Genomic DNA, 18,971 nt, shown 5'->3' on the forward strand with positions numbered 1-18,971 from the left:
TGGGGGTACGATCTGAGATCTGTTGTTCGTCTGCAGGGGGGCCAGTGGATTTTTGGGTAGTCTGGTGCCTTAGTTTGCCAGTTGGGTGCTCTCTGTCTGGGAGGGTGGGCAATTTGGTATTTGCTTTTTTTTGGCAGTTTTCCTTGTGGATGTCTCGTTTTTTTTTTTTTTACTGAGGACGGTGTGTTTCAGGACTCAGGCATTTTTTCCTGGCTTCCCTACCGTATCTTCGTTACTCAGTTTTTCTGAGTTCCGATGTCGAGGACTTGGTTTTAAGCTGTCCTTTTCAATGCTTCTGTAAGATCTTTGGGAGATGTTTCCTCTCCTGACTGGGGGATGAGGGAAGTGGGAGGAGTATTTAGCCTTTGGCTGGGGTGTCTGCCTCCTCCTGGTGGCCAGGTTCTTATTTCCCAAAAGTAATGAATGCAGCTGTGGACTCTTTCCATCTAAAGAAAAAAAAATTATCAGGTAAACATAATTTAAGTTTTTGGTTTGTCTTTTTTTATTATGCATTCGTTTATTTTGAAATTTTTCTCTAAATTATTAATCCGCGGTCCCCATGTGTTAAGGAATTGGCCATCACTGCAATGCGCACTAACCTCTAGCCTATGTAATTTGTCATTTCACAGTGTTAAAGCGACATGAAACCCTATTTTTTTTCTTTTAAGATTTAAATAGAGCATACAATTTTAAACATTCCAATTTACGTCTTTCTTTCCAATGGCATAGAGAGTCCACAAATTAATAGTGGGAATTCAACTCCTGGCCACCTGAAGGAGGCAAAGAACTCCCCAGCAAAAGCTTTAAGAATCCCTCCCACTTCCCATAATCCCCAGTCATTCTTTGCCTTAGTATATCCAGGAGGTGTGCGAAGATGGTTCTCTGAAGAATATTATTCATTAATGGGTAGTTTCCCTGCAAGCAAGGATAGGGGTAATGTTGTGTCCATGTAATCCTCTTGAGTAAGAGTTGTGGTAGCTGTTAGCGTTTGGAGGTCAGCAGGGTAATCCTTGTTTCTTCCCCAATAATTTATGCTAACCCCCATATAGAAAACCAGGGTTAGTTACTCTGCTTTTCATTTTTCTCTAGGTCCCTATCAGGGGTCGTCTGAGTCATCTGTTAAAGCTGGGATGCTGTGCCTGCTCCACAGCTGAGGCTCCAAAGATAAGTGCTTTCTCCCTTCTAGGTAAAAGGCTCAAGCACACAAAGGGTTAATCACCTGTTTTCTAGGATAATGGAGCCTGGGGACCTATAGATAAATCTCTTCATTTTGGGGATTTTATGTCAGCAGCATATAACTCGGCTCTGTATGTAACGAGGGGCACAAGGATTCTGCAACATCTCAAAAATGTAACCCTTCTGCGCCATCAGTCTCTCAGGATTGTGTTGCCCTAGATATGCCTCAGCTTTCTCCTCAGTCCTCATCCCTAGCAGTTACACAAGCAGTGCCCTGCGGCTCCTCTCAGTCCGTACCTGGGGGAGTATTTTTCTAGGCGATTTTGCAGCGCAGCTTACCTCTGCTGTGTCTGCATCCCGGAGTGCCTTACCTATCTCAGGAAAGAGAAAAAGAAAATCAAAGAATAATTCCCCTAAAACTGGTGTTATCTTCTAACGCCGAGGCTGCCCTGGTCAGTTTACCCAAGTTATCTGAGGATGACCATTCTTCAGCAGCCTGTGAAGGTGAAATCTCTGATTCTAATGTGATTAGATTCAGAGGAGGTTAGTCTGGCTACTCTGGAGGATTCTGAGCCTTCAGTCGTGGAGACTCCTAAGGTCAACAAACTAAATAGAGTTTTTGATGTCAAACCTAGATCTGTGGAAGTATTTTTTGTTCCAGATCAAATGTCGGACATTGTTTCTCAGGAATGGGAGAAGCCAGGTGTTCCATTTACCCCGTCTCCTGTCTTTTAAAAAAGATGTTTCTTTTGGCGCACTGTTTCTAAGGTGGATGGAGCCATATCCACATTAGCCAAGAGAACTACAATTCCTCTAGAGGATAGTACCTCCTTCAAAGATCCTATGGACATGAAACTGGAGGGGTACTTAAGAAAAAAAAAATTCCCCCAGGACTACTTTGGCAGACAGTTGCTAGAATGGCATCAGTCGCTGGTGCGGCCTCTTACTGGTGCAACTTCTTAACGGACTTAATTTTGGAGGAATCTACTGTGCAGGAGATCCAAGACAGGATCAAGGCCTTAAAACTAGCTAATACCTTCATTTGTGATGCCAGTATGCAAGTAGTATGTCTGAGTGCAAAGACTTCTTGTCTTGCCATTTTATCTCGCCGAGCCTTGTGGTTAAAGTCTTGGTCGGCAGATATGGTTTCCAAATCTAGACTTTTGTCTCCTCCTTTTAAAGGGAAGACCTTATTTGGTCCTGGTCTGGCTGAGATCATCTCCATGGTCACAGGTGGCAAGGGGGAGCCTTTCTGCCTCAGGATTAGAAGAATAGACCTAAGGGTCGCTAGACTTTTAATTTTTGTTCCTTTCGCAAATTTCAAAGGACAGAAATCCTCCTCTTCTGCCTCTAAATCTGAGCATTCTTTTTTTTTTTTTTAATAATTTTTTATTGAGGTTTAAAAATCAAAGAAACAAAAAACATCAGGCATGATGAAATACAACCAACATATACAAATGAATAAAAAACCTAGCAAACAAGTTGCTGAAATATAGCAAGTCTGTTACATCATGAATATGCCAGTAAAGAAAATACCATAAATAAACCTCACATTTCCTATTTTAGTTACATAAAAAGAGTAAATTTTAAACCTTGTATTCCGAAAAAAAAAAAAATAAGAGCTAATCATTACGCAAAAATTAATCACAGATATTAACTTATTACTGAAAGATCTTAGGTTAGGTGAGATCCTTCTCTCACCAACCGTACTTCTGCCCTATATAATAACATAACAGGGAAGGAGGGAAAGGGGGGGGGGGAAAAAAAACATTTCCCTTCTTTTCTCTTCTATAATCCTCACCCTTCTGCTTTCACAAATGGATAAACACACAAAAGTCAAATCTCTCTCTCTCGATCCCGCCCCCGCCCGCCACCCCACCCCGTCCCCCCCCGAGAGCTATCAACTAGTGTGCCCTCGCAGTGCCCTCAATCCACGTATGTGGAAAAACATTAAGTAACGTTAATTCCGCAAAACTCACCGAGGAAAGAAAGGGGGAGAGTATCCTTTTTTGCAAGGGATATGGATAGGACAAAATAACTGGTGTCCATTTCAATAGAAACTTCTTGATCCTGCTCTCTGATACGTCTTAAAGATGAAATGACTCAAAGACAATTTGATCTTGCAAAAATCTAAAAACCAAAGCTAATCCCGGCATCCGCCTGGCCTTCCAGTTTTTAAGAATGCAGTATCTAACAGTAAGAATAATAGTATTTAAACTATTTATGGTGCTCACATTAAAGGACTCTTGTGGAGGACATAAGAAGAAGACATCTTCCGCTGATAAAGCAATTGATACTTTATATAGTTTATTAAACCAAAATATAATCTTTAACCATAATTGTCTTACCCTAGGGCATGTCCAAAACATATGAAGCAAGTCAGCCCTCTCATGTGAACAGCGGGGACATATACTAATAGAAGTCGGGTAAAATCTAGAAATTTTCCACGGAGAAAGGTAAAAATTATTGATCAATTTCATGTGAGATTCATTCCAAACTACCGGAGCTTTACACTTACGTAAAGAGACAAAACTCTGAATAATCTTATCTTGATTTACTGATGGGATTAGCGGCAGCCAGAACGTGTAGATATTTTCCCTAATTACGAGACTCTGTTTGGTCAACATGATGTCATACATCAATGATATTGAAGAATCTCCAGCCACAGCTTTTCGTATAAACAGCTTGATAACCGACCAGTCCGAGAACGAGGGAGAGGGCCAACTTTGTGAGAGGACAAAGTGGCGAATTTGAAAATAAGCAAATAAATTGGATCTAGCCAGGTCAAATTTATTAAAGATCGTATCCGCCGTTAATAATTGGTCATTCTCATCTAGTAACTGTTTGACGTAATGTAGTCCTTTATCAGACCAATCTTTGAAAACTTTTTGATGGAGGCCGGGCAAGAAATTAGGATTATTTACAATAGGCAACCATTCAGAAAATGAATAATCTATATTTAACATCACGCAGAACTTTTGCCAGGCAAAAACTATATTCCTAACAGTAATAAGACACCTAACATTCTGAGGCAACTTCTGGACATCAATGTGTAATATTGCTTTTAACACAAATGGGGCAATCAAATGATTTTCTAAATCTTCTGATGAAACTAAATTAGTACCAGCAATCCAATCTATTGCTGTTTTGACCATGGCGGCTAAGTTATACAATTTGATATTGGGAAGCGCCAATCCCGCCGAACCGGAGTTTTGCATTAATCTAGCCAGCGCGATTCGGCGTTTTTTATTGTTCCAGATAAATTTAGAAACTTGAGAATTAAAAAGCTTCAAGTCCTTATTCATTAGGAATAAGGGCAAATTCTGGAGTGGGTATAGCAAGCGCGGAAAAATGATTGATTTTATCAGATTGACTCTGGCTGTGATAGATAATGGAAAGGTAGCCCAGAGGTGTAAATCAGATCCAATTTTTTGGAAAAGAGGCTCAAAATTGGCTTTATACCAGAATTTAGGGTTTTTATGCAAAACCAAACCTAGATATTTAATAGCATCAACCAACTTAAATGGGATAACAAGGCCCTCCAACTGAGAAGTATTTATGCACATTAATTCGCTCTTTTCCGAGTTTATCTTATAGCCTGAAAAGGAGCTGAAGACTTCTAACACCTGTAGAATCATAGGAATAGATTGCTGGACATTGGTAAGAAAGATCAACACATCGTCTGCATAAAGCAACATTTTTAGATGATATGTACCAAATGGGACTCCAATCAAAATATCTCTGCATCAGATCGCAAAAGGTTCCAAAGCTATATTAAAAAGTAAAGTAGAAAGAGGACACCCTTGCCGAGTGCCTCTTTGTAGTATTATTTTAGAAGATAAAGACCCATTAATAAGTAAAAAAGAAATTGGTTTGTGATATAATCTAATGATAAATTGTAGAAATTCCCCTTTTTTTTTCTCCATCACCCTAAAGAGATATTCCCAGACAATTGAATCAAAGGCTTTGATCGCATCTAGAGAAAGTATGGCAGTTCCTTGCCATAATGGCTCCTTCCTCTCCTTATCCACATTCCAGGCGTAATCTAAAAAATTAATCAATTTGCGAGTATTCTTAGATGGATTTCTAGCAACCATAAATCCAGTCTGATCTGGATGAATGATTTTATGTATATGGGAAGAAAGCTTTGAAGCAATAATAGCCATTAATATCTTATAGTCTATGTTCAGAACCGAAATCGGCCTATAAGAGGCCGGATCTTCGGGATTTTTGCCTTTCTTTAAGATAAGCGAGATATTGGCCGCAGAGAAGTAGCTAGAAATCACATTATTAGACATATAATAGTAATTAAAGAGTTTTTCTAAAGTAGGGAAAAGGACCTCACCAAGACATTTATAAAGCTCCGCAGGAAACCCATCTGGTCCCGGCGCCTTATTCATCTTCAAATGATCTATGGCTTTTCTGATTTCATCAATAGATATTGGGGCGTTGATCGATATTAAGTCCTCACTATTTAATTGAGGCAACTTTAACATGGACCAAAAAGTATCTTGGTTACAAGTATCTGTCTCTACTCCCGAGTATAATTGTTGATAATAGGCATGAAATGCCTCCATAATACCCTTCGTCTCCGTATATCTTCCCTTTTCAGTTTGAATGGCAGGTATAATATTTCTCTTTTTTCTGACCTTAATGAGTTTCGCTAGATATTTAGCGGAAGAGCCATGCAATCCCCTAAATTGAAGATTTATTCTTCCTTCCTCCTCCAAAAGTTTTTGTTTTAAGAACAAATCTCTTTCCTTCCTATTGTCTTGATATTTCTTCCAGTTTCCTGAAGTGCGCCTCAAGCAATATTTTCTATATGAGTTCCTAATTTTATTCATGATTTGGATTTCCCATGCTTTACTCTTTTTCTTCGCTATACTAATATATGATTGTATTTCTCCCCGCATTACAGCTTTAAAAGCTTCCCAAAAAATTTCCGGTTTATTAGCATAGCTTATATTATCAGAATAATATCGTTGCCAGAGGGATCTCAAGAAATTAACAAATCTAGGATTAGTATGCAAATATCGAGGGAAATAAAAACTAGGCGTTTGTGTCCTGTTCTTTAGCCCAGAAAGAAGTGACAAAGAAATAATGGCGTGGTCTGAAATAATGATATCTCCAATTCCTGCCTCTAATTCCTGATTGGCCAAGCACTCCGTAATTAACAAAAAGTCAATTCTCGAAAAAGTACAGTGTGCTTTAGATTCGCAAGAAAATACCTGTTTATCTGGGTTTTTTAAACGCCATATATCCAATAATTTTAGCTTTGCACAAAATAGTGATAGATATTTTGCATTCTTTGCGTTAACTAATCTGTTTTTGTTAGAAAATCTATCAAGTGTTGGGGATAAAGTGGCATTAAAATCCCCCCCTAAAATTAAGTTTTCGGCACTAAAAGGAAATAATTTGATTTGTATTTTCTCCCAAAATTCTCTGGAGAACTTATTTGGGGCATATATATTGCAAATTATCAATTTAAAATTCTTTATAAACACATGAATTAAGATGTATCTTGCCGCCGGATCTATTTCTACCTTATCTATTTTATATTCTAACTCTTTGTGAAACAAAATAGCGACCCCGCATTTTCTAGCACGACCGGTTGTGGAGACTACTTCCCCAACCCATTTTATCTTCAATTTAGCCGCTTCTTGCTCATTAAGATGTGTCTCCTGAAGGAGAACAATGTCTGGTTTATAGCTAGCCAGAGTTTTAATAATCAATTTACGTTTAATGGGGGAAGATATCCCTCCTATATTCCAAGATAAAATCTTAATACCTTCCGCCATCTAAAATCCAGCTAATTTAGCCATTATACAAGAAATAAACCGCTCGGGGTGGGTTGAAGGCCTGGGGCGAGGGAGGTAGGGGAGGGGCGGCGGCGGAGAGGGGCGAGAGAGAGAGGGAAAGAGAGAAAAAAAAATTACAAAATGGGGGGGAGGGAGGGGGAAAGGGGAAAGACATAGTACCTAAAAGGTAGAAAAACAACAGCCTCACAACTTCTATTGACATATGTTCCTTATTATCTGGGAGAGAGAAACACATTTCCACATAAGACAGCCAACTTTACCCTGTCTCTATAAATTTTTTAACATCTGCTACCTCTTCAAAAGAAAGTTTAGTACCTTTGTCCTCAATAATTATACGTGCAGGATATACCAGTCGAGCTTTAATCCCTTTATTTATCAACTGTGAACAATATGGGGCCATCAACTTCCTTTTAGCAGAAGTCTCATATGAAAAGTCTTGAAACAATAGAATCCGATTCTTTCCAAATATAGGAGGATCATTATTTTTAAAACGTTTCAAGATTTCAACTTTATCTTGAAATTTTAGTAATTTAAAAATACAGATTCTGTTCCTCAAGACTCCATCTGAAGAGGGTTTCTTTTGACCCAACCTATGTGCCCGTTCTATCGCCAGGGGTAACAACTCAGGGGAAAACCCTAACGTTTGTGGTAATGTAATTGAGGTGAATTTTAATAAATCCTCAAATTCAGATGTTTCTGGGAGACCCACTATCCTGATATTGTTCCGCCTGGAACGATCCTCCAGATCCTCCAGGCGTGACTGCATATTTTTAATTTTAGCATCCTGTTTCTGGATTAAGTCCCCATGAATATGAGTTATATCTTCAACCTCAGAGATTCTTGTCTCCGCCTCAGTTAGTCTGTTTGAAAACTGTCTGATTTCAGAGGACAATGAAACTAATTCAGCAGAGATAGTCCCTAGTTCTTTCTTAATTACATCGAACTGAGGAGAAAATATCTCTGTTAACTGTGCAATCAGTGTATGTGAATCAGAAGACATTTTACTAATTTCTGAAGAGCTATCCAAACTGGAATCTGCTATTTTACTTTTTTTATCTTTTACTTTTACAGGCATTTTGGGTGAATTCGACTTCACCTGAGTGATAAATCTATCCATAAAGGATAGATCGAAAAAAATAAAAATAAATCAAGTGCACTTAAAGTGAAGACCCATACAACAAAAAAAAGAAAAAAAATCACAAAACCCCCCTCCCACCCGTTCCCCCTATATAAATTCTCAAACTATTATATAGCAATTATACTAGTGTTACTACAAAGTGCTTAATAGAGCAAAGTAGTGCGTATGGCCTGAAAGTCTCTACTACCTTATCCAGATGGTATTAGCTTTTTTCCTTTTTATTCCCTTCTTTTATTTTCCCTCTTTTTTTTTTTTCCCTTCCTTTTGTAGCTTTCCTTCCCCCTTTTTTCCTCTTTCTAACCTTTTCTTTTTTGTGTTTCTATGAGCTTGCCTCCTTCCAGGTAGAACTGCACAGGGTTTTTAACAGATCCCTTATAGCTCAATTTTATCTCAGATTTGTAGGGGCTTATATAACACTAAAGTCCAGGTTTACACACCCAGTTTAATTACCTGCAGCTAGAATAAACACAGGACATTTTTTTTTTTTTTTTTTTTAAACTAAACTGAGGCGTTTCGGGGTAGTTAACCCCTTCCTTCAACAGAAATATATATATATATATACACGCAGATAAAATGCAATATATAGACTGTTCCCCTAAACCCTCTCCTTAACCCCTTCCAATATGTGACCAAAATAATGTATATCAAAAATAGATCCCCAACAGGTGGGAGGTCTCTAACGAGTCACCACACAATGAATTGGCTGAGTAAAAAACAATTGGGGTGGAGGACTAAGTTAAATTAAGGCAATCAGAAAAGGGGCTTATTACATAGTTGTTACACCACTGTTTGTTCACATAAAGCTTTCCTAAGCCTAGGTCTAATTTGTTAACTCCTCTAAGAGCCAATGAGTATACAGAAAATGTATAGGGGATTAGAAAAGTACACAGCACCTATAGCAAACCTTATTACACATTACTATGTAGATATAGGCAGACAACCCCAATTAAATACATTCAGGATCTCCCTGTGAATGATAAGGTTTGACCAAACTTGTCATAACAGGTTAATACATACATAAACATATTAGTTATCCCCTCAATTCTCAAATTACAATATGCAACCCTGGAAATACATTTCTAACATTTCTTTGTTGACACGTAGAATTAGCCACTTTCATATAATACCAATATTGTCCTCCACATCTAAGTGGCAATCTGAAACTAGCAGTTCGAGAGTCTCACATATAGGGAAAGCGTTATTTAGGGCAAAGGCTCAGTATCAACCCTGGTGAGGCAAACCCAGTTCACTGTACAGATATCCCCTTTTCTTTCATGTAATTAGCAAGAGTCCATGAGCTAGTGACGTATGGGATATACATTCCTACCAGGAGGGGCAAAGTTTCCCAAACCTCAAAATGCCTATAAATACACCCCTCACCACACCCACAATTCAGTTTTACAAACTTTGCCTCCGATGGAGGTGGTGAAGTAAGTTTGTGCTAGATTCTACGTTGATATGCGCTCCGCAGCAAGTTGGAGCCCGGTTTTCCTCTCAGCGTGCAGTGAATGTCAGAGGGATGTGAGGAGAGTATTGCCTATTTGAATGCAGTGATCTCCTTCTACGGGGTCTATTTCATAGGTTCTCTGTTATCGGTCGTAGAGATTCATCTCTTACCTCCCTTTTCAGATCGACGATATACTCTTATATATACCATTACCTCTACTGATTCTCGTTTCAGTACTGGTTTGGCTATCTACTATATGTAGATGAGTGTCCTGGGGTAAGTAAGTCTTATTTTCTGTGACACTCCTAGCTATGGTTGGGCACTTTGTTTATAAAGTTCTAAATATATGTATTCAAACATTTATTTGCCTTGACTCAGAATGTTCAACTTTCCTTATTTTCAGACAGTCAGTTTCATATTTGGGATAATGCATTTTAATTTAACATTTTTTCTTACCTTAAAATTTGACTTTTTCCCTGTGGGCTGTTAGGCTCGCGGGGGCTGAAAATGCTTCATTTTATTGCGTCATTTTTGGCGCAGACTTTTTTGGCGCAAAAATTCTATTTCCATTTCCGGCGTCATACGTGTCGCCGGAAGTTGCGTCATTTTTTGACGTTATTTTGCACCAAAAATGTCGGAGTTCCGGATGTGGCGTCATTTTTGGCGCCAAAAAGCATTTAGGCGCCAAATAATGTGGGCGTCTTATTTGGCGCGAAAAAATATGGGCGTCACTTTTGTCTCCACATTATTTAAGTCTCATTTTTTATTGCTTCTGGTTGCTAGAAGCTTGTTCTTTGGCATTTTTTTCCCATTCCTGAAACTGTCATTTAAGGAATTTGATCAATTTTGCTTTATATATATGTTGTTTTTTCTCTTACATATTGCAAGATGTCTCACGTTGCATCTGAGTCAGAAGATACTACAGGAAAATCGCTGTCAAGTGCTGAATCTACCAAAGCTAAGTGTATCTGCTGTAAACTTTTGGTAGCTATTCCTCCAGCTGTTGTTTGTATTGATTGTCATGACAAACTTGTTAAAGCAGATAATATTTCCTTTAGTAAAGTACCATTGCCTGTTGCAGTTCCTTCAACATCTAAGGTGCAGAATGTTCCTGATAATATAAGAGATTTTGTTTCTGAATCCATAAAGAAGGCTATGTCTGTTATTTCTCCTTCTAGTAAACGTAAAAAATCTTTTAAAACTTCTCTCCCTACAGATGAATTTTTAACTGAACATCATCATTCTGATTCTGATGATTCCTCTGGTTCAGAGGATTCTGTCTCAGAGGTTGATGCTGATAAATCTTCATATTTATTTAAAATGGAATTTATTCGTTCTTTACTTAAAGAAGTCCTAATTGCTTTAGAAATAGAGGATTCTGGTCCTCTTGATACTAAATCTAAACGTTTAAATAAGGTTTTTAAAACTCCTGTAGTTATTCCAGAAGTTTTTCCTGTCCCTGATGCTATTTCTGCAGTAATTTCCAAAGAATGGGATAATTTGGGTAATTCATTTACTCCTTCTAAACGTTTTAAGCAATTATATCCTGTGCCGTCTGACAGATTAGAATTTTGGGACAAGATCCCTAAAGTTGATGGGGCTATTTCTACCCTTGCTAAACGTACTACTATTCCTACGTCAGATGGTACTTCGTTTAAGGATCCTCTAGATAGGAAAATTGAGTCCTTTCTAAGAAAAGCTTATCTGTGTTCAGGTAATCTTCTTAGACCTGCTATATCTTTGGCTGATGTTGCTGCAGCTTCAACTTTTTGGTTGGAAACTTTAGCGCAACAAGTAACACATCGTGATTCTCATGATATTATTATTCTTCTTCAACATGCTAATAATTTTATCTGTGATGCCATTTTTGATATTATCAGAGTTGATGTCAGGTTTATGTCTCTAGCTATTTTAGCTAGAAGAGCTTTATGGCTTAAAACTTGGAATGCTGATATGGCTTCTAAATCAACTTTACTTTCCATTTCTTTCCAGGGTAACAAATTATTTGGTTCTCAGTTGGATTCCATTATTTCAACTGTTACTGGTGGGAAAGGAACTTTTTTACCACAGGATAAAAAATCTAAAGGTAAAAACAGGGCTAATAATCGTTTTCGTTCCTTTCGTTTCAACAAAGAACAAAAGCCTGATCCTTCATCCTCAGGAGCAGTTTCAGTTTGGAGACCATCTCCAGTCTGGAATAAATCCAAGCCAGCTAGAAAGGCAAAGCCTGCTTCTAAGTCCACATGAAGGTGCGGCCCTCATTCCAGCTCAGCTGGTAGGGGGCAGGTTACGTTTTTTCAAGGGAATTTGGATCAATTCTGTTCACAATCTTTGGATTCAGAGCATTGTTTCAGAAGGGTACAGAATTGGTTTCAAGTTGAGACCTCCTGCAAAGAGATTTTTTCTTTCCCGTGTCCCAGTAAATCCAGTAAAAGCTCAAGCATTTCTGAAATGTGTTTCAGATCTAGAGTTGACTGGAGTAATTATGCCAGTTCCAGTTCCGGAACAGGGGATGGGGTTTTATTCAAATCTCTTCATTGTACCAAAGAAGGAGAATTCTTTCAGACCAGTTCTGGATCTAAAAATATTGAATCGTTATGTAAGGATACCAACGTTCAAGATGGTAACTGTAAGGACTATCTTACCTTTTGTTCAGCAAGGGAATTATATGTCCACAATAGATTTACAGGATGCATATCTGCATATTCCGATTCATCCAGATCATTATCAGTTCCTGAGATTCTCGTTTCTGGACAAGCATTACCAGTTTGTGGCTCTGCCGTTTGGCCTAGCTACAGCTCCAAGAATTTTTACAAAGGTTCTCGGTGCCCTGCTGTCTGTAATCAGAGAACAGGGTATTGTGGTATTTCCTTATTTGGACGATATCTTGGTACTTGCTCAGTCTTTACATTTAGCAGAATCTCATACGAATCGACTTGTGTTGTTTCTTCAAGATCATGGTTGGAGGATCAATTTACCAAAAAGTTCTTTGATTCCTCAGACAAGGGTAACCTTTCTGGGTTTCCAGATGGATTCAGTGTCCATGACTCTGTCTTTAACAGACAAGAGACGTCTAAAGTTGATTACAGCTTGTCGAAACCTTCAGTCACAATCATTCCCTTCGGTAGCCTTATGCATGGAAATTCTAGGTCTTATGACTGCTGCATCGGACGCGATCCCCTTTGCTCGTTTTCACATGCGACCTCTTCAGCTCTGTATGCTGAAGCAATGGTGCAAGGATTACACGAAGATATCTCAATTAATATCTTTAAAACCGATTGTTCGACACTCTCTAACATGGTGGACAGATCACCATCGTTTAATTCAGGGGGCTTCTTTTGTGCTTCCGACCTGGACTGTAATTTCAACAGATGCAAGTCTCACAGGTTGGGGAGCTGTGTGGGGATCTCTGACGGCACAAGGAGTTTGGGAATCTCAGGAGGTGAGATTACCGATCAATATTTTGGAACTCCGTGCAATTTTCAGAGCTCTTCAGTTTTGGCCTCTTCTGAAGAGAGAATCGTTCATTTGTTTTCAGACAGACAATGTCACAACTGTGGCATACATCAATCATCAAGGAGGGACTCACAGTCCTCTGGCTATGAAAGAAGTATCTCGAATTTTGGTTTGGGCGGAATCCAGCTCCTGTCTAATCTCTGCGGTTCATATCCCAGGTATAGACAATTGGGAAGCGGATTATCTCAGTCGCCAAACGTTGCATCCGGGCGAATGGTCTCTTCACCCAGATGTATTTCTTCAGATTGTTCAAATGTGGGAACTTCCAGAAATAGATCTGATGGCGTCCCATCTAAACAAGAAACTTCCCACGTATCTGTCCAGATCCCGGGATCCTCAGGCGGAGGCAGTGGATGCATTATCACTTCCTTGGAAGTATCATCCTGCCTATATCTTTCCGCCTCTAGTTCTTCTTCCAAGAGTAATCTCCAAGATTCTGAAGGACTGCTCGTTTGTTCTGCTGGTAGCTCCGGCATGGCCTCACAGGTTTTGGTATGCGGATCTTGTCCGGATGGCCTCTTGCCAACCGTGGACTCTTCCGTTAAGACCAGACCTTCTGTCACAAGGTCCTTTTTTTCCATCAGGATCTGAAATCCTTAAATTTAAAGGTATGGAGATTGAACGCTTGATTCTTGGTCAAAGAGGTTTCTCTGACTCTGTGATTAATACTATGTTACAGGCTCGTAAATCTGTATCTCGAGAGATATATTATAGAGTCTGGAAGACTTATATTTCTTGGTGTCTTTCTCATCATTTTTCCTGGCATTCTTTTAGAATACCGAGAATTTTACAGTTCCTTCAGGATGGTTTAGATAAGGGTTTGTCCGCAAGTTCTTTGAAAGGACAAATCTCTGCTCTTTCTGTTCTTTTTCACAGAAAGATTGCTATTCTTCCTGATATTCATTGTTTTGTACAAGCTTTGGTTCGTATAAAACCTGTCATTAAGTCAATTTCTCCTCCTTGGAGTTTGAATTTGGTTCTGGGAGCTCTTCAAGCTCATTCGTTTGAACCTATGCATTCATTGGACATTAAATTTCTTTCTTGGAAAGTTTTGTTCCTTTTGGCCATCTCTTCTGCCAGAAGAGTTTCTGAATTATCTGCTCTTTCTTGTGAGTCTCCTTTTCTGATTTTTCATCAGGATAAGGCTGTGTTGCGAACTTCTTTTGAATTTTTACCTAAAGTTGTGAATTCCAACAACATTAGTAGAGAAATTGTGGTTCCTTCATTATGTCCTAATCCTAAGAATTCTAAGGAGAAATCGTTGCATTCTTTGGATGTTGTTAGAGCTTTGAAATATTATGTTGAAGCTACGAAATCTTTTCGTAAGACTTCTAGTCTATTTGTTATCTTTTCCGGTTCTAGAAAAGGCCAGAAAGCTTCTGCCATTTCTTTGGCATCTTGGTTGAAATCTTTAATTCATCTTGCCTATGTTGAGTCGGGTAAAACTCCGTCTCAGAGAATTACAGCTCATTCTACTAGGTCAGTTTCTACTTCCTGGGCGTTTAGGAATGAAGCTTCGGTTGACCAGATCTGCAAAGCAGCAACTTGGTCCTCTTTGCATACTTTTACTAAATTCTACCATTTTGATGTATTTTCTTCTTCTGAAGCAGTTTTTGGTAGAAAAGTACTTCAGGCAGCGGTTTCAGTTTGAATCTTCTGCTTATGTTTTTCGTTAAACTTTATTTTGGGTGTGGATTATTTTCAGCAGGAATTGGCTGTCTTTATTTTATCCCTCCCTCTCTAGTGACTCTTGTGTGGAAAGATCCACTTCTTGGGTAGTCATTATCCCATACGTCACTAGCTCATGGACTCTTGCTAATTACATGAAAGAAAACATAATTTATGTAAGAACTTACCTGATAAATTCATTTCTTTCATATTAGCAAGAGTCCATGAGGCCCGCCCTTTTTTTGTGGTGGTTATGATTTTGTATAAAGCACAATTATTCCAATTCCTTATTTTTTATGCTTTCGCACTTTTTTATCACCCCACTTCTTGGCTATTCGTTAAACTGAATTGTGGGTGTGGTGAGGGGTGTATTTATAGGCATTTTGAGGTTTGGGAAACTTTGCCCCTCCTGGTAGGAATGTATATCCCATACGTCACTAGCTCATGGACTCTTGCTAATATGAAAGAAATGAATTTATCAGGTAAGTTCTTACATAAATTATGTTTTCTTTTCTTGTGGTCTAACAATAGGAAAAGGAGCAAACACTATGTCTTTTAGCTAGAGAGTCAGCCTCTCTCCTACAGCCAATATCTAATGGCTCCCATTAGCAAGCGGGCTTCACAGTTCTGTGGTAGCAAGGCAGGCGACAGGAGATTTTAACTTACGTGCCCCACTCTGGACTTCTCCTCTGTATCCAATTATGGCCGCAAGTACCTAGGAGCCCGTTCCTCTGCCTGTGTAACCCGGGCACTGCTCCGATACTCAAAGCAGAAACTAACTGGTTACAAGGCGTGACTTGAATGAGAGGTTTTCACACACCTTCACTTCTCATTGGAAGAATTAAAGGGCTCAACCGCAGGGTGGCTTCCAGATTGGTCGGCTCTCTTCTTCTGCTGCGTCGCTGTTCTCACAGCTGTCCGATATGACATACCCCTAGAGCAGGGGGAATCCTTCACCTTGAGCGAATCCTAGGAGGTGTAATCACCCCACAACGGGTACCGCTCTCCTTCCCTGGTCTCAGTTCGGTCCTCTGCAGACGCTCTGCTCCAGTGCCACAGTGCCGCTGTATCCGTGCCGGACCAAGTGTACCCCAGCCCCGCCAGCTGAATCTTTACGTTTTTGCGGGATAGATATGACCACAGGCTTCAGTTAACCAGTATAAACGGTGTTATTTAATTGTTTCTCTCAAGTCCCATTTTATTTTACAGGGTGAGGTTGCGGCTCGGACTAGAAGCCATAGAAAACAGTCCTTGGAGGTTTTTCCCGCCTGGGCCAGGATTTATTCGGCCGTCTCCCTAGGATGCAGCAGAGCACCAGCAACGGGAGAAATGGCCACAGGAGTTCGTTGTACACAGCTGCTCAATCTCCATGCACCACGCCAGACTCAGCGTGTGCTGCTGAACAGCTCCTCCCACCGGAAATGCCTCCCAGTCAGCAGCCAATAATCAGAGTTGTCTAACTCCTAAATCTGAGCATTCTAAGCCATCCTGGAGATTCAACCAACCTTGGAATAAGGGCAAGCAGTCCAAGAAGCCTTCCTCTGAGAAAAAATCAGCATGAAGGCTTCGCCCCCGATCCGAGTGGGGGGGCAGACATTCTTTTTTTCAAGAAGCTTGGATCCTCAATGTTCCCGATCCTTGGGCGGTAGAGGTAGTATCTCAGAGATACAAGATAGGGTTCAAATCTCGTCCTCCAAGAGGCAGATTTCTCCTGTCAAGGTTATTAGCAATCCAGGAAAAAAAGACAGGCATTCTTAAACTGTGTCAGGAATCTCTCTTCTCTAGGAGTGATCGCTCCTGTTCCTCTAGCGGAACAGGGTCTAGGATTCTATTGCAACCTATTTGTGGTTCCAAAGAAGGAGGGAACTTTTCATCCTATTCTAGACCTGAAGTGCCTCAACAAATGTATCAGGGTTCCGTCCTTCAAAATGCAGTTGATTTGTTCTATTCTCCCATTAGTTCAGGAGGATCCGTTCATGACCACCATTGACCTGAAGGACGCTTACCTCCATGTTCCTATCCACAATGATCATTTTCAATTCCTTCGGTTTGCTTTCTTGGACAAGCACTTCCAATTAGAACGGATACCACTTGGACCTCTCTCAGACTCAGACTTTATCTGCCTCCCAATAAATATCTTAGATGTGAAAGCAATTTTCGATGCTCTGATATCTTGGCCTCAATTGAATTTGGTCCGGTTTATCAGATTTCAATCGGACAACATCACTTTGGTGGCTTATATCAACCATCAGGCGTGGGGAACAAGGAGAAGGAGGTGACTCGCATCCTTCAGTGGGCGGAGTCTCACAACTGTCATATATCTGCCATTCACATCCCAGGTGTGGACAACTGGGGGGCGGATTACCTGAGCAGGCAAACTTTTCACCCAGGGGAGTGGGTTCTCCTCAATGATAACCCTCAGGTGGGGGGTTCCAGAGTTGGATGGCTTCTCGTCTAAACGACAAGCTTCCCAGATACAGATCAAGGGATCTGCAAGCAGTTATGGTGGACACTCTAGTGGTTCCTTGGAATTTCGGTCTGATTTACCTGTTTCCACCGTTTGCTCTCCTTCCTCGGGTTATAGCCCGTATCAAGCAGGAGCAGGATTCGGTGATTCTAATTGCTCCAGCTTGGCCTCGCAGAATTTGGTTTGCGGACGTGGTAAAGGTGTCGTCCTCTAATCCGTGGAAGTTACCTCTGAGGAAGGACCTTCTATTTCAAGGTCCTTTTCTTATCCAAATCTAGATTCTCTGAAGCTGACTGCGTGGAGATTAAACGCCTAGTTTTGGCTAGACGAGGTTTTTCTGAAAAGGTTATTGATACCTTGATCCAGGTTCGTAAGCCGGTAACTCGCAAGATCTACCATAAGGTTTGGCGCACTTATATTTATTGGTGTAAATCTCTGGGTTTTCCTTGGCGTAAAGTGAGAGTTGCCCGTATTCTTTCTTTTCTCCAGGAGGTTCTGGAGAAGGGTTTGTCAGTCAATTGCCTAAAGGGTCAGATCTCTGCCGTTTCGATTCTGTTACATAAGCGTTTGGCCGTCTTACCAGACGTTCAGTCCCATGTTCAGGCCCTGGTCAGAATCAGCCCAGTGTTTAAACCTGTTGCTCCTCCTTGGAGCCTTAATGTTGTTTTTTGGGTTCTGCGGCAGGCTTCGTTTGAGCCTTTGCATTCTGTTGATATTAAGTTGTTCTCTTGGAAAGTTTTAATTTTAGTAGCTATTTCTTCTGCTCGTAGAGTCTCGAGCTTTCGGCTCTACAGTGTGACCCACCTTATCTTATTTTCCATTCTAATAAGGCAGTTCTTTGTACCAAATTGGGATTTCTTCCTAATGTGGTTTCAGATCGCAATATCAATCAGGAAATTGTCGTTCCCTCGTTATGTCCTAATCCTCCTTCTCAGAAAGAACGTTTGTTACACAACCTGGATGTGGTTCGTGCTCTTAAATTCTATCTCCATGCTACCAACGATTTTCGTCAATCCTCTGCCTTTTTGTGGTGTTTGCTGGCAAATGTAAGGGCCAGAAGGCCACGTCTACTACTCTTTCTTTTTGGTTGAGGAGCGTCATTCCTTATGAGACAGCTGGACAACATCCTCCTGAGAGGATTACGGCTCATTCAACTAGGGCTGTTTCTTCTTCTTGGGCCTTTAAAAACGAGGCTCCTGTGGAGCAAATTTGCAAGGCAGCCACATGGTCCTCGTGGCATACATTTTCTAAATTGTACAAATTCAATGTTTTTGCCTCAGCTGAGGCTTCCTTCGAAAGCGGTTCTTCAAGCGGTGGTGCCTTCAGTTTAGGTCCACCTGTCTTGTTTCTCCCTCCCTTTCCATTCTGTGTCCTCTAGCTTAAGTATTGGTTCCCACTAGTGATTAGAATGGATTCATGGACTCTCCATGTTATTGGAAAGAAAACAAAATTTATGTTTACCTGATGATAAATTATTTTCTTACCTGGCATGGACCATGACCCGCCCTTATCTAAATCAAGACGGCTTATTATTTTTTCGTAACTTCAGGCACCTCTATACCCTTGGTGTTCCTCTTCTCTTTCCGTATTTCCTCGGCTGTAATGGCTGGGGATTATGGGGTGTGATAAGTGGGTGGGATTCTTAAAGCTTTTGCTGGGGTGTTCTTTTCCTCCTCCTGGTGGCCAGGAGTTGAATTCCCACTAGTAATTAGAATGGATTTGTGGACTCTTCATGCCAGG

The 18,971-nt window shown here is 40.3% G+C and overlaps 1 protein-coding gene across 2 annotated transcripts in view; it reads left to right on the plus strand.

Moving 5' to 3' along the window:
- LOC128639127 (histone-lysine N-methyltransferase 2A) overlaps positions 1-18,971 on the plus strand; it is a 173,706-nt gene that overhangs the window by 67,555 nt on the left and 87,180 nt on the right. The window lies entirely within an intron of this gene.

Source organism: Bombina bombina, chromosome 8, assembly GCF_027579735.1.
Source record: "Bombina bombina isolate aBomBom1 chromosome 8, aBomBom1.pri, whole genome shotgun sequence".
NCBI lineage: Eukaryota > Metazoa > Chordata > Amphibia > Anura > Bombinatoridae > Bombina > Bombina bombina.